The sequence below is a fragment of the Manis javanica genome, chromosome 6, assembly GCF_040802235.1.
Source record: "Manis javanica isolate MJ-LG chromosome 6, MJ_LKY, whole genome shotgun sequence".
Lineage (NCBI taxonomy): Eukaryota > Metazoa > Chordata > Mammalia > Pholidota > Manidae > Manis > Manis javanica.
In genome coordinates, this window is record NC_133161.1 from 115,570,971 (window position 1) to 115,598,753 (window position 27,783).

Sequence of the window (27,783 nt, forward strand, 5' to 3'; positions counted from 1 at the left end):
TAATCCTCCTTGATCTCTGCCTCTGCCCAGAGCACTGGGTAGAGCTCTTTATATAGTGACTCAGTCAGTAATAGCTTATTGCCCACCAGTGTGGAAGCAGTAGCCTAGCAGCAGGCCAGTTACATCATCAAGTAGTTTAGGTTCAGGTGAGGATCCTGGCCATAGGAACCTTCACTTTATCCACACTCCACCCCTCCAGGATTCTCACCTCACAATCTTCAGTGTTTCACAATGGTCCCTGTGCAAGAAAGCTGGAGCACTGTAACCAGATTCCACAACAGCAACAGATAACAGCAACATAGAGATAATAACAAAAATTAAGATACAACAAGATTTTGATACAGGTAACAAAAACTATAATAATCCTCAAGCCAGAGGAGGTTATTTCAGCTATCTTCAAAATCAGTTTTACTCAGATGAGTTCATGACTCACACTTAGTGATACAGATAGGGAGAGCCATGCACCCCAGCAAGCAGCAGTTTTTTTGCTAGGGTGCGTCCCCAATCCACAAAGACCTTAGAGGCAATAACTCACATGTTTTAATGACACCAATGTAGGAAAATTTTTTCAATCAGGTAGGATGCATGCAAGAGAGAGCTCATGTTACAGGACTGTAGCAGGAAGATGGATCCCTTCCAGGTCTAGTATACCATACTTTTACTCCTCTCCCTGTGGGGGTTTACTGAATGGTCTATATATAGTGCTCCTGGAGGTGCATGCACTGGCCATAATGATAAAAACCCCCTGTAAGATGCTCCTACCTTCTAGCCGTTCAGGATATACTACTGTGACCTTTGGAGGCCACTTTGCTGTTATTCCAGGAATACATAGGAGGCCAGCTTCCAGAACTTGTCTCCAAGGTGCCAGGTGGGCCAGCCATCATTGGTCCATGTGTCAGAATGTTCAGGCCCATGTCGACTCAATAGAGTCTCCAGAGTTTAGTGCAGTTGATGTTGGCAGCAAGATGTTATTCTGGTGGATGAACCTCAGCTTCAACGATGCATACTTGTTTTGTACGTGCAATTGTATAGGGGAGGCAGCAATATGTGTTAGCATGTCTACTGGGCTCAGAGATCCCTTTTTGGGTTTCTTGTTCAAATGCTATAGCACTGTCCATAAGCAGACTGATCATCCCTGCAGACTATTGGTATCTGACTTCAGTTCAGATTTTAACAAACCATTGTACCTCTTTATCATGCCTACTGCAGTAGGAGTAAATGGCACATGAAACTTCCATTTGATTCTCATTTGTTGCACCCATTCCTGTAGTGCATGTTCAGTAAAATGGGTGCCTTGATCACTCGCAATTACCTGTGATTGGATATAGGCTGCAAAGAGATGCTCCAGACCTCTTTTGGTCATCTGTTGCTCTGCACAGCATTTAGGAAAAACAATCAGAAGTCCAGTAGCTGTGTCCACACAGCTCATAGCATATTGGTACCCTTCTGATACAGGCAGAGGCCCAGATATATAGTCTATCTGCCACCTGAAAAGGGGTATCGGCCCCTTAGCTATTATCCCATGTTGCCGTGGAGCTCAGTGTAAGTTCCTTTTAGAGCATACAATGCACACCAGCTGGGCTCTGCTGATTTCTTCAAAGGTCAAAGGCAAGTCCCACTGATGGGCTACAGCCCACAGTTTCTTTTGCCTCTCATGCAGCAAACACTGATGTAACCATGTGCTATATTAGAGGCAGGCTTTCCTTCTAGCCAATGTATCTGGGCCAATTTATCTTCTTCATCATTTCCTGGCGATGCCAGTGCCAAATGACCTGTCACATGATACACTGTAATTGTTTTAGTCTGACCACAGGCCCATAAGTCTAGCCACAATTCTTGCCCTCAAAGGGGTTGGTGACCAACCAGCCAGTTGGCATGGTACCAGGTTGGTAGCCACAGGGTCAAGCCCCAAGAGACAGCCCAGCTGTCAGTGCAGATATCTATAGGGGAGGGCTCCTGGGTGATCACAAGCCACACAGCCCACAACTCTGCCCATTGGGTGCTCTTCCCCTTACCATCTTCCATCCATATTGTTTCAGCCTCAGGTTGGAAAGCTCTGGTCCTTCATTCTGGGGGCTGCACATGACTGGAGCTGTCTGTGTACCATGCATCTTCGGCTATAAGGGCTCTTCCCTCCTGACAGGGACTTTCTGCTACTAATGGTTCTAAAATAAATTCCTCCTGCTTTTTATTAGTATATGTCCCTGGCCCCAATAAGCATTAGAGTTCTTCACTCAGGGGGCTACTAGAGAGGGCACTATGTTTCTGTAGGTAAGCATTTGTGCCACACTACTCTTTGGCTTTTGGGTCCAGTCTCGTATCCACACCAAGATGGGATAGGTGGTTATAACCTTTATCAGGACTGTTCCAGTGATGGGAACTGTAGCCAGCAAGGTGTGATACATGGTAACCATTTGTTTTCCTATCAGTGTATCATACCTATGCCCTTTCCAGAGTTTGACCAAAATCCAATAGATTGGAGAAGAATTCATTAAAGCTGCTGCCAGAGACTCTAGCCATAACCATCTTCAGTCACATGAACATCCAGCTCACAGGGCCTTGATGGGTTTACCGCACTCAAGGCCTGCATGGTCTTGACTGCCTGCTTTGCTGTAGTAAAGGCAGATGTACATGTCTCATCCCAGTCCCACCTGACACCCTTTCATACTAAATGGTATAAGGGCTTCAGAGTTTGTGCCAAGTGCAGGATAAACACTCTCCAGTAGCCTAGAAGACCCAAAAACTCCTGTAACAATACTACAGTTGTAGGGGTATGAAAGGCCTGGACTTTATCTATAACTGTTTGTGATATAACTTTGGTCTTAGCTGACCAGACGACCCCCAAGAATTTGACAGACAAACCAGGTCCTTGAACCTTGGTACTGTTCACAGCCCATCCTCTCTCCTGTAAATGTTGCAACAGTCAAGGTGCTGCACCTTCTAGATCTGAAAGAGAATCAAACGTGAGCATGACATCATCAATATAATAATAAGAACTTGTTCACCATGTAAGAACTTGTTCGTTATGCTTCAGAAGATTGGAGACTGACGAGAATTAGGCTTGGGGTGGATTAATGATTGTACATTGAGAACTGAGTCCCCTATACAGAATTTTATTGTTGTTAACAACCATTTGATCAATAAATATGAGAGATGCCCTCTCAAAAAAATAAATAATAAAATAATACAGCCACACTGTTGGCAGTTTCTCCCATGTAGCCAAGTAAGGTGGTGGGGCTGTGGAGGTATCCCTGTGGAAGGACGGTGAAAGTCCATTGCCATCCTTCCCACATGAAGGCAAACTGCTCCTGACATTCCTGTTCAATGTCAATGGAAAAGAAGGCATTAGCAAGATTTACCACTTATGGGTATGTTCCTATTTTGTGGTTGAGGGTATCCAGCAGGCCTGCAACAGCAGCATGCATTGTGGGTATGACTTTATTCAGTTCTCTGTAATCCACAGTCATATGCCAGGAGCTATCTGGCCTTTTTTACCAGCCACACTGGGGAATTAAAACAAGTATGGGTGGACCTTGTTATACCCACCATTTCCAGTACCTGGTGGGTTTCTCCAATTTCTTTATGCCCTTCAGCCAGTTTGTATTGTTTGGTATTAGTCATCTGCCAAGGCACAGGAAAAGTTAAGGGAGGGTTCCTAGCATGTCCTCTCAGAACTGTCTTCACCACACATACCCTCAGTCTGAACTCAGCTGCAGTGGTCTGCAACCATAGACCCTAGAGGATATCAATCCCCAAAATATACTTGGGGATGGGAGAAATATATACATTATACTCCTTTATGGGTAGATGCCCTATTTCCAAATTGATTTGGGCTTGTTTCTCTGATAGCCTTACCCCCATATCCATCTATAATAATGGGATACCAGGAAACTGCTCAGGGTTACCATAAATCAGTAAACATTCAGCTCCAATGTCCACCAGAGCCAGGGCACATGGTATGTTCACTGGGGACCAATAGATAGTATTTCAACATATGGCCTCTGGTCCCCCCCCAGTCCCTCAGGGCAGATACCTGGACCTTCCCCTCAGTCAAACCGTGTTCCCCAATCACCTTCCTGTGTAGGCTCAAATGAAGTTGGGTCCCTCTCCAGCAGGAAGTCTTGCAAACACACAGGCCCAACTCATGGCTCTGTCTCTGACCTATGCCTCTTCCTTGTTCTTAATGGCTGAAACTGCTGCTCTGGTTTCAGTTGTTGCCCTAGCTCCAGTAAGATTCTATTTGACTTCCTGTCTAATTTCCTTCTGTCTGGTCCTGCCTGTATTAAATCAACCCAAATCTGGGTCCTCGTAACCTTCATGGGACCTTTAAATTCTTCCTCAGAGTAGCAGACCTTATTTCTTTCTGGGCTCTCATTGCTTCAGCCTTTCCTAAGTCTTCTACTTTACAGGTAACCTCACTTATGGGCTGCTCTAAGTGAGGGACAAGAATAGCCACTAGAAACCCAAAGAGGAATGTGGGAGCCTTTTGAAGCACAACATTTCTCATCTATGCAGTAAAAGGTTCCTCATCTAGGCCATAATTCTCTGGACCATAGATGCTATTTTTCATGCCCAGCTCCCAAAACACCTGTTGAAGCTCAGCATACATCTGCCATCTAGCCGGGGAGGATGGTAGATCACCCTGACTGGGCCACACACCAGAAAGTGCAGCCATAAGCCAGTAAAGCAGGGAATGATTTCCTGGAGTCTGATATACATTTTTTAATTGCTGCCTCAAGGGAAGCCAGCTTTCCCATGTCTGAAACAGGCAGAACAATTCCATCCACCCTTAAATCCCACAGACGCAGGAGCCAAGCTGATATTGACTCCGAGGGCGTCTGCCTAAACTGGGAGCCCAAATCTACCAGCTCAGCCTGAGTATAGGTCAGAGCATAGAGTGCTCCATGACCTGGGGAGGGGGCTGCTCCTCCCCTGTGGGAACACTTGGTTGTTGTCACTTTATTTGCTTTACAACCACTGGGTGTGCTTTCAGAAGAGGAGGGATCAGTGCCCATGACAACACCTGTTCATCCTTCCCCAGCTCCTCCACTTCTGGGGCTAATGGCATCTTTCTCTCCCCTCCCCCGAGTGCCTCCTCTGCTACAACCTTTAGCTTTACTACAGTGCCTCACAGCAATGCTACCTCTGTTTTCAGCAGCTCCTTTAACTTCACCTCAATGCCTCACAGCTGGCATTCTTGCTTTGTCTCTTCTTCTGCTTCCCTCAGGAGTACATCCTTTTCTCTATGGCCTTTTCCTCCTTCAGAGCACCTGGCAGTCTCATTCTGTAAGGTATCTTTTACCTCCTTCACTAGACCTCTCAGCTCACGTTCTCACACTGCCTCTTGCGGTTTTTTCAGGGGTCCGTCCTTTTCCTTCATTGCCTTTACCTCTTCCACAGTACCTCGTAGTGATGCCATTTCAGTCATCAACAAATTTCTTACCTCCTCAATGGCACCTCACTGCCAGTGTTCTTGTGCTGCCTCCTCTCGCATCAATGTCATTTCATTCTTCAGTGAATCCATAGCAGTTCGCAGCTCACTTTCTTGTACTGCCACTTCTTGTATCTCTTTCATGAGCATGTTATTCTCATCTGTAGACTTTTTAATATAGTGAGAAGGAGCCAACCTACAGGCCCTGCTTCCTCACAGGCACTCTGTTTTTCAAAAGACCTACTTACTATACCAAGGGCCATCTCTACTGCCTCAGGTGTCACCTCCACTTGCCTCCAGTCCTGGGTTGGGGCCCAGCCCTCTAGGAGGAAAGCCACCTCAGACCACATACCCACTGGAGAACAATCCAGTGTCTCTCCAGTCATAGGGGCAGCCTACTGAAGCAACCCTCCCATACTGGCAGCCTGTCTTGTTTCTTGGTCAACAAATGAGTCCTGCCAATTATGCCAATTGCTTTGCCAATGAGTTTCAGCCCTGGGCAAGTTCACTATGGATTCAATGTGACCAAAGAAAGTGACAGCAAAACGTTCTTGGGGTGAAAGGGTTTATTACCCAGCTTGTTCTTCTGGCAATAAGTCAAGCACTGGAATTACATCTGCATCCAGCAGTCTGCAGGTCTGTAATCCTCCTTCTCTGCCTCCATTCAGAGCACTGGGCAGAGCTCTTGGGGAATGAAGAGCTTAGGCACTGATCTTGGCTTGTTTTGTGGTTTAGTTTGGTTTCATGTAAAAATATCTCCTGCGGTGGTTTCAATATTAAGCCGGTATTCAAACCACTGTCTTACAGTGGTGAATGACAGCATTACAAATACCCTGGTCTTTTCCATTATATCTCAGCTTTCCACTCTCTTCCCATCAACCACTATTATCTTCTTCAATAGTTCTCAATTATGAAAAAAAAAAAAGAAAATTAATTCAACCAAATTATACAAATGTGTGGACAATAAATAGCTTCATAGTCCTATAGTTAGTTCTTAACGCTTGCAAATTATATTCCATTTGGGAAGGTAATAACCCTCTTTTTTTCTTCTAAGTGTCTACTTCTAATTTGTTTTGTAATCTGGTGAAGATTATTTTACCTCTCATTTATCTATTCTCCATTGAAAGATGTCCCTATTTCTTTCAAAATGACATTTGATGGAATATTTTGATGTTGTAAAGTACTTTGGGCATATTAGGGGGAAGAATATCATGTAACTTCAGTCTGTTTCAAGAATACACATGCAGCCAACCTTCTACCCTTTAAATCCAGAGCAATTATTTTAAAAATAATAATTAGAAATAAAATCGGCCAGGGCAAATATTCAAAAAAGCCAAAAAATTATTTAGTGTATGACTTACTGTGGATAAAGTGAAGGTACCTATGGCCAGGATTCTCACCTGGTCCTGGTCAGCTGACTCACTACACACGTGTGAGCAATACATCATTATTGACTCTACATAAAGAGTTCCACTCAATGCTCTGGGCGATGCGGTGGCACAGCTACAAGGCTGCAGAAGAGCAGAGGCTGGAGTGGTGGCAGTGCCAAGGACAGAGACTGAGACAGCCACGGTGTAGAGAGGCCCAGAGGCAGAAACCAGCTTGCTACATGCAGAGTCGCTCTTGAATGGGATTCTAGTTCAATATTAATACTCGGGGCATATTTGTGGTGCCCCATCAATCGTGATGACTTTTCTGACCAGCCACCATGGGAATAAAGTTGGTTATAACCCTTTCACCCCAAGAACGTTCCACTGTCATTTCTTTGGTCTTATTGAATCCATAGTGAACTTGTCCAGGGCTGAAACCCATTGGCAAGACACCTACTATTTAAAGTGACTCTTAAATTCAAAATAACTTATTATCTTTGACCAATCCATCATCCATATAATGTCTGAAAGTAAAATTACAGTAAGTTCTGTTTTTAGAATAGTTGTTCTAATAATCTTTGTGAGTTCTATGTTACCTCACAGCACTTCTATTGTGCGGCAGATAGTGAAAAATGCATTCAATAATTTCAGTTTTTTACAACCCTTCTAATTTAATCAACAACTCTCTATAGGATGCACTCAAAATCTCAACCTAAACCATGCTTTTCATAGCTTTGTGGTGATCTGTTAGTGAGGACTGGTCTGTAGAAGCAGGATCACATTCTCCTCTCCAATTCCTGTTCTGAAGCTTTAGCTAGCATGGGCCTTTGTCTTTCTTGATGCAAAAATTCAGGAACACAATAAATTTAATATAACAATGAAGACTGTTATAAAATTTTAGGTAATTGAAATGACAATGTATGAAAAGAATTATACACCACAACCAAGTGGGAATTAACCCTGAGTATGTAAAATTGCTTCAACATTAAAAAATCAATTAATGCAATCAACAGACTAAAAAAGAAATCACATGTTCATATAAATATATGCAAAAAAAGCACTTGACAAAATCCAACTTCCAGTCATCATAAAAACCCACAGTAAACTAGTAGAAGGGAACTCCCTCAACTTGATAAAGAATAGCTGTAAAAGAATCCTGCAAGTATCATCCTAATGGTGAGAAACTCAAAGCTTTCTCACTAACATCAGGTACAAGGCAGGGGATATCCCCTCTCACCACCGTTTTTCAGCATTATACTGAAAGTTCTTACTAGTGTAATAAGAAAAGATGACATGATCATCTATGTGAAAATCAAAAAGAATCAACAAAAAACTTAGAAATAGTAAACAATTAAAGCAAGATTGCAGGATATAAGGTTAATATAAAAAAGTCTATCACTTTTTCATATATCAGTATTGAACAAGTTGAATTTGAAATTAAAAACATAATTCCATTTATATTCACAACCCCAAAAAGAATGAAATACCTAGGTATAAATCTAACAAAATAGGAATAAGATTTAGATGATGAGAAAAACCATAAAACTTTGATAAAATAAATCAAAGAACTAAATAAAAGGAGAGATATTGTGTGTTTGTGAATAGGAAGACTCAATATTGTCAAGATGTTAGTTCTTCACAACCTGATCTATAGAGTCAATGCAATCTCAATCAAAATTCTATCAAGTTATTTTGTGGATATTGGCAAAATGACTCTAAAGAAAGCTTATATGGGAAGGCCAAAGGCTCAAAATAGTCAACATAATATTGAAGGAGAAGGAAAAAGTTGAAAGACTGACCTGACCCTTCATTAAGACTTGCTGTGAAGGTACAATGATCAGGATAGTGTGGTGTTAGTGAAAGAATAGATAAATAGATAAATGGGGTGAACAGATACCCCATAGATATAGTTAACTGATATTTGACAAAGGAGCAAAAACAGTACAATGGAACAAACATTGTTTATGCAACAAATGGTTTTGGAACAATTGGAAATCCACATTAAAAAAAAAAAGACATAGACATAGATCTCACACTTTTCCCCCAAAATAGCTCAAATTGGATCACAGACCTAGATTAAAATGCAAAACTATACAACCCCTAGAAGATACATAAAAGAAAACTAATGATCTTAGGAATGGTGATGATGTTTTAGATACACCACCAAAGGCTCAATCCTGGAAAATGGAAAACTTCTGTTATGTTACATATAATGTCAAGAAAGGTATAGAGATTTCCAACATGCCTTCACCCCCCCCAAATTATGACATTTTATTTATTTTTCATTATGCTGGAATATATGTAACATAAGATTTCCTTTTTTTAAGTGTACAATTCAGTGGCATTAAATACGTACACTTTGTACAACTATCAACACTATCCATTTCCAGAACTTTTCATCATCACAAACTGAAACTCTACCCATTAAGAATAACTCCCCATTCCTTCTTCTCACTAGTCTCTAATAACCTATCTATTTTCTGCCCTATGAATTTGACTATTTACCTCATATAAGAGGAATAATACAATAATTGTCCTTTGGTGTCTGCCTTATTTTTCTTAGTATAATGTCTTCAAGATTCATGCATGTTATAACATGTACTAGAATTCTATTCCTTTTTAAGGCTGAATAATATTTATTGTATTCTTGTAACACATTTTGTTTATCTATTTACCAACTGATGAATGCTTGAGTTTGTTGGTTCCATGTTTTGGCTATTATGAATAATGCTGCCATGAACATGCGAGTATGAATACCTACCTGAGTCCTTGCTTTAAATTCTTCTGGGTATATACACAGATATGGACATGCTGGGTCATATGGTAATTCCATTTTAAATTTCTTTGAGGAATTGCCATAGTTTCCCATAATAGCTGCCCCACTTCACACTCTGACTACTAGTGCACAAGGACCCCAATTTCTCCACAACCTCACCCATACTCATTATTTTCTTTTTTGTAAAATTAATTTTGTTTTGTAATAAAAGCCAGCCTAACAGGTATGAAGAGATTATCTCATTGTGGTAATGATTAGTGATATTGAGCAGCTTATGAGTTTATTGCCCATTAGAATATCTTCCTTGGAGAAGTATCTATTCAAATCTTTTGCCCATTTTTTATACCAGGTTGTTTGTTTTGTTGTTAAGTTGTACAAGTGTTTAAAAAATTATTCTAGATATTAATTTGTTACTAGATATGTGATCTGCAAGTATTTTCTTCCATTCTGTGGGTTGCATTTTCACTCTGCTCATTGTTATTCCACATACAGAAGTTTTTATTTTGATGTATCAGTCTATTCCTTTTTGTCATTGTTGCCTGTGATTTTGGTGTCATATCCAAGAGATCTTTGCTAAGTCCAATGTCATGCATTAGGCTTTACTCTTGTGTTTAAAGCTAACAGTTTTATAGTTTTAGTTTTAATGTGTAGACCTTTGGTCCCTTTTGAGTTAATTTTTATATATGGTGTAAGGTAAGGATCTAATTTTATTCTTTGGCATGCTTTTCAGTATCCAGGTTTCCCATAACCATTTTTTGAAAAGACTGTTCTTTCCCATTGAATGGTCTTGGCACCCTTGTCAAATTTTTCAATTTCTGCAAAAAACGTCATTGGGATTTTGACAGGATTGCTTTGAATCGACAGATCATTTTGAGTAGTTCAACATTTTAACAATATCAAGTTGTTGTCTTTGAGCAATATTTGTAGTTGTCAGTGTTCAAGTCTGTTGCCTACTTGATTAAGTTTATTCTTAAGCATTTTATTCTTTTAAATTTACTTTTGGATTGTTCATTAATGTACAGAAACTAACTTTTGCATGTTATTTCTGTATCTTGCAACTTTGCTCAATTTGTTTATTAATTTGAAAAGTTTTTCTAACAGGTTTTGTGTGTGTGTGTGTGTGTGTGTGTGTGAATCCTTAGGAATGTCTGCATATAATATCCTGTCCCCTGCAGGGACTTTGTCTTGCTTACCATTGTATAATCAGTTCCTAGTATAGGGCAGGGAGGGTCTCAAAACAAACAAAAGAACAAAACAGAAAAACCCCTGATCACATTGTATTCCAAAAGAACAGGCAGGGGAAAGTATTCAGCTATTCAGTGGCCAGGGCTGGGTAGGGATACCAAAGGTACTGGCTGGCCATCTGGATAACTGTTGAAATAGGAGAGAGGGTCACAGAGAAGGAATGTGAGAGGAAGTAATACAGATGGCTCTGCTGTCCCTAAAGATGGAACTGAAATTTCATTTCCTTTGACATTGACGTGTTTATAATAGGGTACATATTGGGCATAGCCTGGGATCACAAATATCCTGCAGAGGGCTTTGGAGTTCTTTTCTCTCCCTGAATTCAGACCACTGTGGATACTCATTATCACACGCTGACTCTCTGGTCTGTTGGTGAAGCTACATTTCACATTAGAACAGCGGAGGGTATTCCCAGAGCAGGCCTATCTTGGTCCTCTTTTGAAATAGTCAAATAATTTCTCTCCTTGTCAATATAGCACATTTCCTGAGGGCAACTTTCTGGTTAAATAAAGCCCAAGTCCCAAGTTTATTTCCTTCACATTTTCAGCCTTTCCAGCCCTACGCTGCCCTCGCATCCAGGATCACCTCAAACGGCTGCACAACCCTGGTTGGGAAGACTCTTGCTCTCTCGCTGGCTAGGCTGGAGGGCAAAGTTTTGATTTCCTTGACAACCTGGTTCTATTTTTAGAGATATTAGGATGACTCACCTCTCCTGACATTTGTTTCTATAAAAACTAACTTTAAAATGTCACACTTCCAACTCTGTACAAAGAGTGAGAGAAAAGCTGCAAAAGCAATTGAACTCGGAAGAGGAGTCCCCTTGAGAGTTCCTTTCATCCTGCCCTGTCTGTCCTCCCTCCCTTTCACTTCAAAGACTGAGATGACTTTTCTGATCACCCATCACAGAGCCATATCCTGCAGGGGTTTGTGTGTGTGCTTGAAGGACTTGACAGTAAGCATCTGGAGGCAGAAGGCCAATGACACAAGCCCAAATAGAATGACCCGGTGCTTGCAATGCTGCGGAGCTCCGCACGTGGATTACTGACTGCAACATTAGCAACAGTTAAACTACACATGTGAGTCACAGAAGACCAAACAAATATTAAAAAGAATTGCTTAAGGGATATACAACAACACAGAAAAGTGTTTTTGATGTAACAGGACACTACACCTCTTTTTTATTTCACTTTATGTCTCTTCAAGGAACATTGACAAGGAGAATAACATGAGACAAATGTTAAGTGTGTCATGATAGATATCAGTATGAAGTAGAAAAAGGCAGGGTCCAAAATGAGTAGACAAAGAAGGTGGAGAGAAATATACAAAAATGCAAACATATTTCTAAATGCAAGTATTTATGGGATTATAAGGATCTCCTTTCCTCTCAAAAATTTCTACTTTCCACGTGTTACTTCTAAAATGAAAAAAATATAAACTTGAAAAATGCTATTTATCAGTGTTCTTTAAATGAATATGTGTGTGTATATTTAAGATCTATTTACTTTTAAAGTTTGTCAATTCCTATATTGGTTACATTAAGGATTCAAGGCAGTCAGTAACCAAGTGGTATGAATAGAAATCCACCACGTCTTAGTGTACCAGGGGCTGTTATAGGAGCCAATGGGTTCTGGCTGGCAGACGGATGCAGTGAAAGTCTGAAACTGCTGAGAAAGGTCTTCTCATGTATCCAAATTATCTAGAGAGTAAGAGAAATAACTCAAGTAGACTTCCAATTTGGGGATAATGACCCTACTAACTAGCCAATAGATTTGAAATATTTACCAAGTACTCATCATGCCCTAAGTGCCAATATCTGAGCTATGTTCCATGGGGAAAATACACCAAATATAATAAAATGTGCCAATTCTTAAGGCATATACAATTTGGAAATAACATAGATAACCACTCCTCAAGGCTTAAAAGATGGGAGGCCACTTACATGCAAAAGGAGGTTAGATAAGGGAAAACTAGGGGGAAATTTGGAAAATCCTAGATGACAGAAGGACTTAGGCTGAATCTTAAGTGATGAGTGAGAAAAGAAAAGGGTTAGAAGTGGGAAAATCAGTGTGCCTTATTACAGATGGACAGCAAGAAGCTCTGACATAAGCTATAGTCTAATGTATTTTAATGTTTCCAAAGACATTCACAGATTCTCAGTAAAATGTATGGTAAATGAATGAATGAATAAGTGGGTGAGTGAATGAGTGGACATTAAGTACATTTTGAAATGAATTGTGTGCATTTTAAGGTGATGGTGAGGATTGGAAACTCGTTTACACTCTACTCCTGTTACTGAACTCATTCCCAGGAGGGTCATGCCATGAGTATTAAAGTTATGGTATCTACCCCAAGGATCAGTAACTCCTCAAGTCTCTGGTGTCCAACATCTGATTCAAAAGGTGATTTTCCAGTTCCCCTTTGTTCTTTATTTTAATTACCTCCCTACCTCTCTATTCTATGCTTGCTTGGTTTACTGACTCATTTTCAGTTTATGTCCAGGCTGGAGTTCCCTCTGGACATTGCTTTCAGTAACTTTCTCATTGCCCCCTATGCTGCAAGAATGAGGCAGGGGCAATGCCACCTCTGTTCTGCCCATCCCTCCCTCACCCAACATCCCAGCTTCCAACACCCACCCCTTAGGCTCTAATCTGGGAAAGGGCTTCCAGATTTGGATAGGAGTCCACTCCACTGATGCTGTGGTGAGCTGCTATGACAAAAGGCTGGATTCCAGGTAACTCCATGAATTAATCCAGGGTTCTATAATTCAATAGTGAACCAGATAGATATAGTCTCTGCTCTTATGGCACTTAAATTCCAATGAAGGAAGATGTGGGACATGATTATCAGTTTGGAATTAAGCAAAAGAAGTCATTGAAGGGTATCAGTTCACTTATGTGTTGAGATTGCTCTTGCTACTGTGCATGAGAAATGACTTGAGGAAGGTGGGAGTGGACAGTAGGTGGTCAGTTAGGTGACATCAAAGTAGATCAAAATAGAAAAGATGGTAGTTGGGACAAATAGAGAGAATGGATATGGAGAGAAATGGGTGTATTCAATATGTATTTGGAAGGTAAGTTTGACAGGACTTGTGATTGCAATGGATTTGAATGGCAGAAGGCAAGGATAGTGATTCACTAAGGAGTGTCTTGGGAATCAGTGGAATCCCAGGGACTCTACTAGCTTTATACTGATCTTGACTCATAGAGTGAGCAGAGAGGCAAGAGGGACCTGAATATTAATACTACAACAAGTCAGCCTTAACCCAGCTAGTTTTTCAGTATAAGTCCTTGCCCAAATATAAGTAAGCCAGATCTTTGATCTCTATAGTTTGGCAGTACTTTGACCAGAAGTTTATCCCAAGCTGTGAATATTCAGTGTCCAGATTCAAGACCATCTGTTGGGTGGGATAGAGCTCACTTAGAACAAACCTTCTAGATTTAGCTGTGGCTAGCTGCCAAACACAGATGAAACAATTATAAACCAAAAAATGTAGTTGGTGTTTCCCTGAAAGAGATGATTTTTGAGGAAAGGTCATGGTAATTCTAGTAACTTAAAAATAGAAGAAAATAATTTTAGGAAGTCCCTGGGAATGGCAGAATGAAGACATCTGTCTTGATCTAAGAAACTGTTTTAGCAACCTGGTTGACTTTTTACTTACCTACTAAGGATATTATCTCTAGGCCATCATTTCTGCTGAGTGATCACGATCAAATGTACAGACGTCAGTTCTCTGGCCTCCATATTGGATCTTATCTTCTGGGTTCTGACAAGGCTACAGAAACATTGTGTTTGGGGCATCAGGGATAGTGCCCTGTGTCATGAAGACCCCAGATATCTAACAGCTAAGGAAAGTTCTCTTTCAACTCACTTGGCCTATGCTATCAAAGCTGTAAATATTTTCTTTAATTATCTCCCCAGAATTTCCAAAGAATACAGAAAAGATTTGAGAAAAATTTACTCTCGACCTGTTCTAGGGCCTCACTGCACAAGTAGCCTCTTTCTGTTTGAAATGATTTTGATAGTAGTCAAGAAAGAAGTTCAGGCAGAGCGGCAGTGGTACAAGTATGAGGATAGGTCAGTTTCAGGCTTGAGAATTTGAGGATGATAATAACACTTCCATTAATAGTGTATCTGCTATGCACCAAGTTCTGTCAGATAATGTACATCTTCCTTTCTATTTAAATTTCACAGTGACCCTATAAAATAATTGTTGTTCCTGTTTTACTAACAAGAAATCTAAGACACAGTCACCCTATGGATCCAAAGATCGGAGGGAAATATTATGGTTGAGTAAAATGAATAAATGTGTGTATGAAAATTTCATTTTCAATAAATATTGGGGTTAAACATTGATCTTTTGGATCCCCAAATGATAATAAAATATTGTCTGAATGAAAGCTGACTTCTTGAGATTTCATGCTCCTCTGAGAGAACTATGCCACTGAGATCTCTTTCAAGTGTTTGAGATAATATTAACAAAATAATCTGGGTTATCTTCTTCTCTCCACCCGTTTTCTTAATGTACAGCCATTTGATAAATATATTTTTCCCCTCTCTCCAGCATATAAAAGTTCAAGCTTGTTATTATAGCATTATTTGCAGGGTTTTTTGTTGTTGTTATTGTTATCATGTCTCATTAGATTAAAGCTACTTTACACTCTGGGATTTATCAAAGTAAAAATCATTGTTAAAATATAAATGTTATATGAAAAAGATTAAACACACACACAGAGAAAAGATTCAATAGGTACTTTTAAACATCTTTAATGTTCAAACTAGTTTTAATAAAGATAAGAGAAGGGCAAGAAGCAGGTACGGTAATCTATGTTGGGGAGTGGGGGTAGGATGGGTGGAAAAGCAGGTTATCCAGAATTTAGTATTAAGGCAGGGGTGATGCGGGTGAGATAAAAAGTGGGTGGGGAGAGAGGAAAGGAGAGGAAGAGAAGACATGAGGGACGGGGAGGGCAGGAGGATAGGAAATAGATTAAGAGCATTGGGTATATGAAGTTTCTGCCTCATAAGTCTCATGTAAATTACCCAGTGTACAAATACACTGAGACTTGATGATTGAACTCATTTGTATTTAGATTTGTCTGTCTTCTTATGGACAATGGATGTTACATGACCAGGATACTTTTTAAAGGGCATATCACTTTTTAAATTATTATCCCTGAAAATATACTGCAGGGACTAATCCATGGAGCTCTAGGTTAAATATAATTTTGTCCCTTTGAACTTCATTGGTCATTCTTGATAATGGACAATGTCTTTGGAGGGTAAGCATCAGAGGAGACATTTTATATTTGCACACAAGAAGAGACACAGAAGGAAAGTACAATCATTAAGCTGCCCAGATTTATCTGAGGCTAGACTATGCAATTTCCGAGGCTGATGAATCTAACATTTTCCTTCAGTGATCTATGACGCAGGCAGATAATAGTCATAGGTGAGGTGATCCTAGTGTAAGTAGCTTTTCCTGCCTTGTAGTTTTTGTATTATGCTAGGGAAAATGTGATCTTTTTTGAGAGATTGCTAGAGCCTTGGAGACCTATTTATGCTGTTGTGGGTTTCCAGGCTCACTGAAATGTGACTTACTGTTTTTCCTTCTCTGTTCATACAGGATCAAGAGTTTCTTTCAATAAAAATTTGTCACTAAGTGCCAAGTAGAAGACCCAGTGGTAAGACAGATAATTCATAAGCCATATTCCCTGTCTTGGAGGATCTCAGTTAATTTTACCTGATACTTAAGGATTCCCTCATGCTCAAGAATTGTGAAAGTTTTGTTGTCAGTTTATATTTTCAGTGTTGCAATAGGAGCCTAAGTAAATTGATTATTTTCATCTGTATACTTCACTTGTATTTGACCCATGGCCAATAGGTCAATGGTGATACTGTAGCCATTTTGGTATAAGGACTGAATAGCAAAACCTGAGCTCTTGCCCACCCCCAGTAGTGATCAGTCCTAGACCCCAACAGTGGCCCTGAATCCAGTCTCTGCTAGTTTACAGAGGTCTGGATTAGTGTCTATTAAGTACAGTTGTGAGCCTCCAGTGAGCAGGAGCAGGAACCTTGCCATTTGTGTCCTTCAAACTGTATTAATCAAGATGGAAGTAGAATATAACTCTACTTGATTGATAAGAGGTTGAAATGAAGATATCTGTTTTATAAGTCATTTGATTTTCACATATAATTCTCTGAGGTGCCATTTTTTATGAGGTTTATAATAATAAAACAAATTAGTGATTCAAGGAAAAACTTGTGAAACAAGGAGAAATATACAACTCTGCATTCATAAGTGGAAGATTTTAGTACATTTCTCTCTGTAGCTAATAGACCAAGAAGACAAAAATGTCACCAAACTATAGAATATATTTGAACACCAAATTTATAAACTTAACCTTAAATAGCTATATACAATACTGTATATAAAGAATACTCATTCTTTTTAGTGCACATTAAGTCATTTACTGAATTGACAATATGAAAGTCGAAAAAGCAAATTTCAACAGATTTAGGAGTATTTAGATCATACCAAGTATGTTCTCTGACCACAGTGTGAAGAGGAATGCAGGGAACAGAGCTGAGCCACCCAGTTTTCGTAGAAACTACATGAGGCTAACATTCCTGGACCCTGCCCTAAGTTAGATAACTAGAAGTAAATGACCCCCCCTGGGGTCGAAACTCGTGATAAGTCACATAAAAATGCTTGTGCAAAGGTCAGGCACCTGGTGTATCCCTGTTCCAATTTTATAGGCCAAAGTATAGAATGTGTTTCAAATTCATTGGTTGGGGTAATGTCCAGGCTCTGGTGTAATGACTGTAGAAATCCCATATAAACCATACCTAAAGTTGCTTGGAGGTCGGCAGCTCAGACTCGGCCTGCGTGTCAGGGGAGGTGCTGTTGACCCCAGCTTGCTGGCTGAATAAAGACTTTGCTTGGATTTTCATCTCCGTGTCCATGTGTCTTGTTCTCTGGGAAACCCCAGAGTCCTGGACCCTAACATTTGGGGGCTCATCCGGGATCCGTGCAGCTTCCCTGAGAACAAAGGACGGCTGGAGGCAAGGACTAATTGTCCGGACGGGGCGGTGTAATTCGAGGGTCTCCCCCTCATGTCTGCATAAATCCATTATAAAGCGGGAGTCGCCATCCTGTGTATGGTCTTGGGTTAGTGACCCCAAGTGAGAAAGTCCGGGTTGGTAGTCCCGGCCCCTGGGTTAGTGACCCTGGGTGAAGTCCAGGTGACTAATCCTGGCCCTAGGGTCCAAGTGACTCGGCCTTAGGAAAGCAATTCCAATCGGCAGGAACCTGGTGCCCGAGGAGGAAGGGATCGAGCTCGTCACCCTGCGGCAGTCCGAGTGGATGCCTTTCGGGAGAATCATGAGAGTTTTCGAGGATCCTGAAAGTAGTGAGTGTGGTGCACACCAGAGTGAAAGAATGACCGGTCCGAACGAGTGCGATCAGATGTGGTGTGTGTGCTTAGTGTGATCATTGATTGTTTTATTGTGTTTTGGTTTCAGTTTATATTTCTTTCTGCGCTTATTATTTTAAGTCTCCCTGTTCTAAGGTTCCCTGTTCTTTCCGTTCCTCCTCTCTGCCACTAAATCATTCCCCGCGGGCACGGGTCGGGAAATTAAGAGCCATTAGGGTGCCCACCGCTAGAAGACTCCCATGACAAGATAAGGAGGTCACAGCCACGAATCCCAGATAAATTCGCGTCCCCTGCAGAAGAAAAACTGTGCAACAACAGGCACCCATTCACAAGCACATACACCAGTCATCTTGTTAGAGTGGCATCTCTACCTTTCACCCTTGTCTTCCTCATATTTTTCACTATGGGCCAGACTCAGGCTACTCCTAAAAGTCTGATCCTTTCCCACTTTCCGAAAGTTAGGAAACAGGCCCTGAATATGAGTTTTAACATCAAGAAAGGTAGGCTCGATGCTTTTTGCTTGGCCGAGTGGCCTTCCTTTAGAGTAGGCTGGCTGACCCAGGGGTCTCTTTCCATGGACCTTATTGACAAGGTCAAAGCCGTTATCTCCCGGCCAAACCCTGAGGGCCACCCTGACCAACTTCCCTATATCCTTGTTTGGGAAAATTTGGCTAAGAATCCCCCTTACTGGCTGAGGCCCTTTTTGGTGGAGAAACCTCACACCGACCCACCAAGAGCCTCCGTCCTAGTTACCCAGGAAGATTTAAAGTCCCCTAATCGCAGGGCCAAAAACCCTAGTGTGCCGCCTGTCCTCCCTGACAGTTCTCCTCTTTACCCCCTTCTGCCGATTGAGCAGCCTCCCGTATGTGGAGGAGAGGGGTGAAGCTGCAGGGAAGATAGAAAACAAGGCTGGGGAACCCAGTGGGAACAAGGTGGCCGCAGCTTCCCCAGACTCTTCAGCAGAGGAAGGCAAGAGGCCAGAAAGAGCTTCCCCACACTCCCCCGCCCTGGCCCCACGCTGGGTGCCAGGTAGAGCAGGAGGAATGCAGTTAAGGCCTCGGGGGGCCAGGGAACAAGAAGGGGAGGCTCCCTCCTCCACCTCAGAAGGAGCAGTGCTGGTTCTGCCTGTGCGTGCCATCGGTACAGAATACTGGCCCTTTTCATCTAGTGACCTCTATAATTAGAGGACTCAAAACCCTCCCTTCTCAGAGGACCCCAAGTGTCTTATAGGTCTGGTGGAGTCCATTATGTTTACCCATCATCCCACATGGGACAACTGCCAGCAATTGCTCCGCACTCTCTTCACAACGGAAGAGCGAGAGCGTATCCTCAATGAAGCCAGGAGAAATGTCCTCAGAGAGAATGGAAGACCCACTACCCTCCAGCCCATCATAAATGAGGCGTTCCCACTTATGCGCCCAGATTGGGACTTCGAGACTGCAGAAGGTAGGGAGCGTCTCCGGGTCTACCGCCAGACTCTGATGACCGGTCTCTGGGCGGCCGCCAGATGGCCCACTAACCTGGCTAAGGTAAAAACTATTGTTCAGGGGGAAATAGAAAGCCCAGCTGCATATCTGGAAAGGCTGTTTGACACTTACAGGCAGTATACCCCCATAAACCTGGAAGCAGAGGAACATAGGTCAGCTGTAGTCCTCTCATTCATCAACCAGGCAGCCCCCGATATCCGGAGAAAACTCCACAAGCGGGAGGACCTAGGGGAGATCTCTATTAGGGAACTGCTGCAGCAGGCGGAGAAAGTCTTTAATGCTAGAGAAACTCCGGAGGATAGAGAGGAAAGGCTGAGGAAAGAGAAATAGGTAATACAGGTAATACAGGAAAAAAATAAGAAGGAAGACAGAGAATTTCAGAAGAGAGAGAACAAGAAGCAGAGGGAAGAGATGGCCAGGATATTCCTGGCCGGGGTGAAGGAGGGCCCTAGGCCACCTCGAGGAACAAGACCCCATCAATCCCGACTAAGACAAGATCAATGCGCCCTGTGTAAGAGGTGTGGACATTGGAAGAGGGAGTGCCCCCAAAGGGGGGAACAAAGAGGAGAGAACCCCGTTAAAACCCTGCATCTAGGAGAGGAGGATGGATGGGGACAGGGCTCGGCACCCCTCCCTGAGTCCTGGGTAACCCTGTGCATAGAAGGGACTCCCATTGGGTTCATGGTAGATACTGGGGCACAATATTCAGTTCTCAACCAGGCCCACGGTCCTCTAAACCCAGGACGCACAAGTATAGTCCAGAGAGTGACAGGGTCCAAGAAATGTGCCTGGACCACTAGCAGAAAAGTAGACCTAGGAAGGCATCAGGTCTCTCACTCATTTCTAGTCATACCTGAGAGCCCCACACCGTTGTTAGGTAGAGACTTACTAACCAAGGTTAGGGCGTGCATTCATTTTGAACCTGAAGGGATAAAAATCATGGACAAGGAAGGGTAGCCCCTACAACCGGCGCATGTGTTAACTCTGTCCCTGGCCGACGAACATCGTCTGTTTCAGGCGGATCAAGAAAAGGGGGGCCAGGGAGAAATGGACTCTTGGTTGCAGAGGTTCCCTTCCGCATGGGCCGAGACCAGAGGAATTGGTCTTGCTAAACATCTATCCCCGGTCATTGTTCAACTCAAAGCTGCGGCTCTACCCATCCGGGTCTGGCAATATCCAATGCTGGAAGAGGCTAGAAAAGGGATAGCACCCCATATCCATAGACTGTTGGAGATAGGAATCCTTAAAACTGCCAATCTACATGGAATACGCCCCTGCTTCCAGTGAGGAAGACTGGCAGTAGAGATTACAGACCAGTGCAAGACTTGCGAAAGGTCAATGAGAGGGTAGAAGACATCCATCCTACAGTGCCCAACCCTTATACCCTACTCAGCCACCTGCCACCTACGCATGTGTAGTATACTACTCTGGACCTGAAAAACGCCTTCTTTAGTATCCCACTCTCTGAAGTTAGTCAGCCTTTGTTTGCCTTTGAGTGGCAAGAGCCAGGGGGGGGGAAGAAAAGGGCAGTTTACCTGGACTAGACTACCACAGAGCTTCAAGAACTCTCCCACCTTATTCAATGAAGCCCTAAGCAAGGACCTGGAGCCCTTTCGCAGGAGCCACCCCCGTGTGACACTGCTGCAGTATGTAGATGACCTGTTGCTGGCCACGGAAACCCGTGAAGAGTGCGAAGAAGCCATGGGGAACTTGCTGGCTGAACTGGGTGAACTGGGATATCGAGCCAGCGCCAAGAAAGCCCACATCTGTCAGAGGTCAGTAGTCTACTTAGGGTACAAAATATCTAATGGGGCTAGGTGGCTAACGCAGGCAATGAAACAAACTATTCTGACTATCCCCGTCCCTTCCTCACCCCTGGGAGTAAGGGAATTTCTTGGCTCAGCTGGGTTTTGCAGGCTCTAGATTCCAGGGTATGCAGAAATAGCCCAACCGCTATATGAAGCGACCAAAGAAGAGCCACGCTGGCAGTAGACTCAGGAACAACAAGAAGCTTTTGACAGACTAAAAGAAGCTCTCCTCCGGGCCCCCGCCCTATCTCTGCCAGACCCAGAAAAACCCTTTATCCTGTTTATAGATGAAAAGAAGGGAGTGGCTAAAGGAGTCCTAGGTCAGCAGCTGAGCCTGTGGAAAAGACCTGTGGCCTATTTGTCCAAGTGGCTAGACCCAGTGGCCTCTGAGTGGCCATCTTGTCTGCGTATCCTAGCAGCTATCACTCTACTGGTAAAGGAGGCAGACAAGCTGACTTTTGGCCAGAACCTGAGAGTAACAGCCCCACATACCATAGAGGGGATCCTCAGGCATCCTCCAAGAAAATAGATGATGAACGCAAGACTCACCCACTACCAAGGGCTTCTACTAGATTATCCACGAATCACCTTCTCTGACCCGGTAACCCTAAATCCTGCCACCCTCCTGCCAGACCCAGATCTGTTGACCCCCACCCATGACTGTAGAGATATCCTTTCCAAAATTATCAAGGTGCGAGCAGACCTGAAAGACACACCGTTACCAAACTGTAAGCTAAATTGGTATACAGATGGGAGCAGCTTTGTACAAGAAAAGGTCAGGAGAGCAGGGGCAGCAGTAGTAACCCACAAAGGGGAAGTTGTCTGGAGCACAGCTCTGCCCCCTGGCACCTCAGCACAGAAGGTGGAACTTATTGCTCTTGCTGAGGCCCTAGAAAGAGCAGAAGGCAAGCAAGCCAACATTTACACAGATAGCAGATATGCCTTTGGCACTGTCCACATCCACGGTGCCATCTACTGAGAAAGAAGATTCCGTTCCACAGAAGGGAAAGAACTGAAGAATCTGCAAGAAGTCCAAAGACTACTAGCTGCTGTCAAAAAACCCAAAGCAGTAGCAGTTATACATGTACCAGGCCACCAATCAAGGAAGACACCTGAGGCCATCGGCAACAGCCATGCTGATGTGGAAGCTAAGAGGGCAGCCCTCTCGGACTCCCTTGTACTTGCAGCCCTCAAAATACCCATACCTGAACTGCCCGCCTTGCCACCCAAACCTGAGTATTCCCCCCAAGATCTTGAGTAGATTAGAAAATGAGAGAAGTGTCTAAGGAGGGAAACTAGAGTAGAGACCAAGAAGGTAGGTTAATCTTGCCAGAAGCATTAGGACAGTACATGCTTGCTAATCTGCATAAGTCCACCCATCAGTCTGCGCAGTTAGTGTTTCCCCACCAAAATGAGGCAGCTCGTCAGATCACAAAAGAATGCGGTAGCTGTGCAATGCTAAGACCAACCCCAAGAGAGCTGCACCCGGCAGGTACCCGGGAAAGGGGGAGGGCTCCAGAGAGGAACTGGGAAATAGACTTCACTGAAGTAAAACCAAGAAAGTATAAATATAAGTATTTGCTGGTTATGGTAGATACCTTCTCTGGGTAGGTAGAGGCTTTTACAACCAAGCATGAGACTAGCCAGGTAGTAGCGAAAAGATTAATTAAAGAAATCATCCCCAGGTATGAAGTCCCTGAAGCTATAGGTTCAGATAACAGCCCGGCTTTCGTAAGCAAAATCCTGCAAGGATTAGCCCGAGCTTTGGGAATAGATTAGAAGTTACACTGTGCTTATAACCCACAAAGCTCTGGGCAGGTAGAAAGAATGAATCGGACCCTAAAGGAGACCCTTTCTAAATTGGTATTGGAGACTGGAGGGGATTAGGTGACCCTCCTTCCCTTAGCCATCTTCCGCGCTCGGAACTCCCCCTATGTACATGGTTTAACTCCATTTGAGATAATGTACAGGGCTCCTCCACCCATAATTCGGCGAGTGCAGCTTCCCGGTGCAGAGAACCCGGCCCCTGACTATCTGAATGTGTTGCAGGCTCTTGCCAAAGTGCAGCAAGAAATCTGGCCCCTGATCAGAGCATATTACGAGGGCGAGAAAATTCCAAGCCCAGAACATAGCATAGTCCCAGGAGATACGGTATGGGTCAAAAGACACCAAGTAAGGACTCTTGAACCCAGGTGGAAAGGACCTTACGTTGTATTGTTTACCACCCCCACTGCTCTCAAAGTTGACGGTATCACTCCTTGGGTGCATCACACCCACGTTTGGAAAATCCTGCCTCACAAAAACCCAGGTGATCACAAAGAAGAGTAGAAAGTGCAGCAGCATCCAGCGAATCCCCTGAAAATACACCTAAGCCAAAGATGAAGGAGATCCTGATGATAAGTGCCTTCGTATGGACTCTCGAGGAAGCTACATCGGTGAAGCTGATTCCAAGGCCCGCAAGAAAACTGGGTTTGGATCTCTCCGGGTTAGGTAACCCCTTATGAGAAATGGTGCAGGCATTTGCAGAGACTCTGAACCGCACCACTCCCTCCCTCACCAATCCCTGTTAGTTATGCTATCCAGGTTCACCCCCCTTCTATGAGGCAATGAGATAAATGGCTCCTACACCATTAACGACTCCTATCCCACTTATTGGGACAGGGGGCCGAGGAGACTTACAATCGCTCAGGTCTCAGTCGTGGGAACGTGTGTGAGCTCAGTCCCGATAGTCCAGAGCCAGTTATGCTCGTCCTACATCTATAATACATGGAAGCAGGACAAGTAGATTATACCCTCCTCGGGTTGGTGGCTCTGTTTAAAGACAGGCCTCACCCTGGCCATATCCACCTCTGTGTTTAATGCTAACAGTGAGTTTTGTGTACTTGTAGCCATTCTACCACGCCTAGTATATCTTTCTCATGAGACCCTCCTTTCTTATTGAGAAGAATGGCCAAACCCCCACAGAGAAAAAAGGGAAGTTATTACCACCTTGACCATTGGGGCCCTTTTTGCCCTAGAGATGGCAGGGGCTGGCACAGGGGTCACAGCCCTTGTAACTCGAGAACAGGGGCTCACAGCTCTGAGGCTGGCTGTTGACAGAGACATAGAACAACTTTGACAGACAATATCAGACTTAGAACAATCTCTTACCTCCTTAGCTGAGATGGTCCTACAAAACAGAAGAGGCCTGGACCTCCTGTTCTTAAAAGAAGGTAGACTGTGTGCGGCCTTAAAGAAAGAGAGTTGCTTCTATGTAGATAAAACAGGTGCAGTCAGAGATTCCCTAGGCAAACTAAAGAAAGATCTAGAGAAGAGGCGTAAAGAATATGACAGTAGCGAAAGCTAGTTTGACTCTTGGTTCAAATACAAACCTTGGTTCGCTACCCTACTCTCGGCTGTTACAGGGCCACTAGTCATCCTGCTGTTATTGCTTATGATTGGTCCGTGCATAGTAAATAAGCTGCTTAAGTTTGTGCAAGAAAGAGTTAACACCATCCAACTTCTGGTCCTTTGACAGAGATATCAGGCCCTGGATGCTGCTGTAGAAGATTCCTCAGTTTAATCAAGAAAAGGGGGGAATGTAGAGGAATGCAGGGAACAGGGCTGAGCCACCCAGTTTTCGTAGAAACTACGTGAGGCTAACATTCCTGGACCCTGCCCTAAGTTAGATAACTAGAAGTAAACGACCCCCTCTGGGGTCGAAACTCGTGATAAGTCACATAAGAATGCTTGTGCAAAGGTCAGGCACCTGGTGTATCCCTGTTCCAATTTTATTGGCCAAAGTATAGAATGTGTTTCAAATTCATTGGTTGGGGTAATGTGCAGGCTCTGGTGCAATGACTGTAGAAATCCCATATAAACCATACCTAAAGTTTCTTGGAGGTCGGCAGCTCAGACTTGGCCTGCGTGTCAGGGGAGGTGCTGTCGACCCCAGCTTGCTGGCTGAATAAAGACTTTGCTTGGATTTTCATCTCCGTGTCCGTGTGTCTTGTTCTCTAGGACACCCCGGAGTCCTGGACCCTAACAAGTGGAATAGAATGATGTTAGAAATAAAACTATAACTAGAAAATTCTCTTATATTTAGAAGTTAAGATATGTACTTACATAAAGAAATCACAATGAAGATTAGAAGATATTTTGAACTGAGTTATAATGAAACTAACACATCTGAAAATGTACGGTATAGAGCTAAATCCATGTCTAGGGAGAAGTTTATAGACTTAAATGTATATATCATCAATTATAGTCAATTATTTAAGCATCAATATCAAGAGGTTAGGAAAAGAACAGAAGATTAACTGAAAGAAATTAAAAGAAAGAAATAATGAAGATAAATATAGGAATTAAAAATAATACTATAAGGATAAAGTAAAAAAAATTATGGCTATACAGAGATGAAATGGTCAAAATCCTAGAAAAATACAACCTACCAAGTCTGTCCCCAAAGGAAAAAGAAAATCAGATTAGTTTTATATCTATGAAATAGATTATATTCATTATTCAAAACCTTTCCCAAAAGAAAACTCCATACCCAGGTAGTTTCTACCAAAAGTTTGGTGATTTCTAATAGCCAAACAAATGACAATGTCAATCTTACAAAAAATTTCTGGAGAGTATATAAGAATGGAATACTTACTAGTAAGGTTAATGAGATTGGTGCAATCTTGATATGAAAATATTACAAAAAGGACAATGTAATATATTTCATATAATTTCTGCCAAAAGCCTGGGAGTATGTGTGTTGGGGGAAAATGGAAGTTCCTATGGCCAGGATCCTCAACTGAACCTAAACTACTTGATGATAATTGTCCTACTGCTAGGCTACTGCTTCCACACCCACAGGCAATGAGCTATTATTGACTGAGTCACTAGATAAAGAGCTCTGTCCAGTGCTCTGGGCTGAGGCAGAGACAGAGGAGGGTTACAGACCTGCAGACTGGTGGGTGCAGACATAATTCTAGTGCTCAACCTATTGCCAGGAGAACAAAGATGGGTAAAACCCTTTTACACCAAGAATGTTCCGTTGTCATTCCTCAGTCTCACTGAATCCATAGTGAACTTAATTTGGTTCTGAAACCCATTGTCAAGATATACATAAACAAAATTCCAAGTGAAATTATATCTAAATATAGATAGTAAAATACAAAAAATGTGTATTTTATATTGTGGATAAAATGAGAGCTCCTGTGGCCAGGATTCTCACCTGGCCCTGGCTGACTAGCTAACTGCACACCTGTGGGCAATACATGGCGTTGACGCTATAAAAAGAGCTCTTCCCAGTGCTCTGGGCATGACATGGTGGCAAAGCTGCAAGGCTGCAGGAGAGCAGCGCAGAGGCTGCAGTGGTGGCAGTGCCGAGGACAGAGGCCCAGAGGATGGCCGTGCAGGATGACTTGCAGAGAGGCCTGGAGGACGGCTGTGCAGGACGGCTGAGCAGACAGAGGGGCCCAGAGGCAGAGACTGGCTTGCTGCATGCAGACTCGCGCTGAGTGAACGGGATTCTAGTGACTGACCTGCCACCTGGGAATAAAGTTGGGAATAACCCTTTCACCCTAAAGAGCATTTTATTGTCAATTTTCTTTGGTCACACTGAATCCATAGTGAACTTCTCTGCAGCTGCAACCCATTCGCAGGACACACATTTTTCTTCTTTTTTTTTTTTTGGATAATTATTTTTTATTGAAGGGTAGTTGACATACAGTATTACATTAGTTTCAGGTGTACAACACAGTGATTGAACATTTATATACATGATAATTCTAGGTACCAGCTATCATCATACCAAGTTGTTACAATATTTTGACTATATTCCTTATGCTATATATTACATCCCAGTTACTTATTTATTGTACAATTGGAAGTGTGTACTTTCTTTTTTTTTTTGAGGGGATCTCTCCTATTTTTTTTGATCAAATGGTTGTTAACAACAATAAAATTCTGTATAGGGAACTCAATGCTCAATGTATAATCATTAATCCACCTCAAGCCTAATTTTCATCAGTCTCCAATCTTCTGAAGCATAACGAACAAGTTCTTACATGGAGAACAAATTCTTACATAGTGAATAAGTTACATGGTGAATGGTACAAGGGCAGTCATCACAGAAACTTTCGGTTTTGATCATGCATTACGAACTATAAACAGTTCAAATATGAATATTCGTTTGATTTTTATACTTGATTTATATGTGGATACCACATTTCTCTCTTTATTATTCTTATTTTTAATAAAATGCT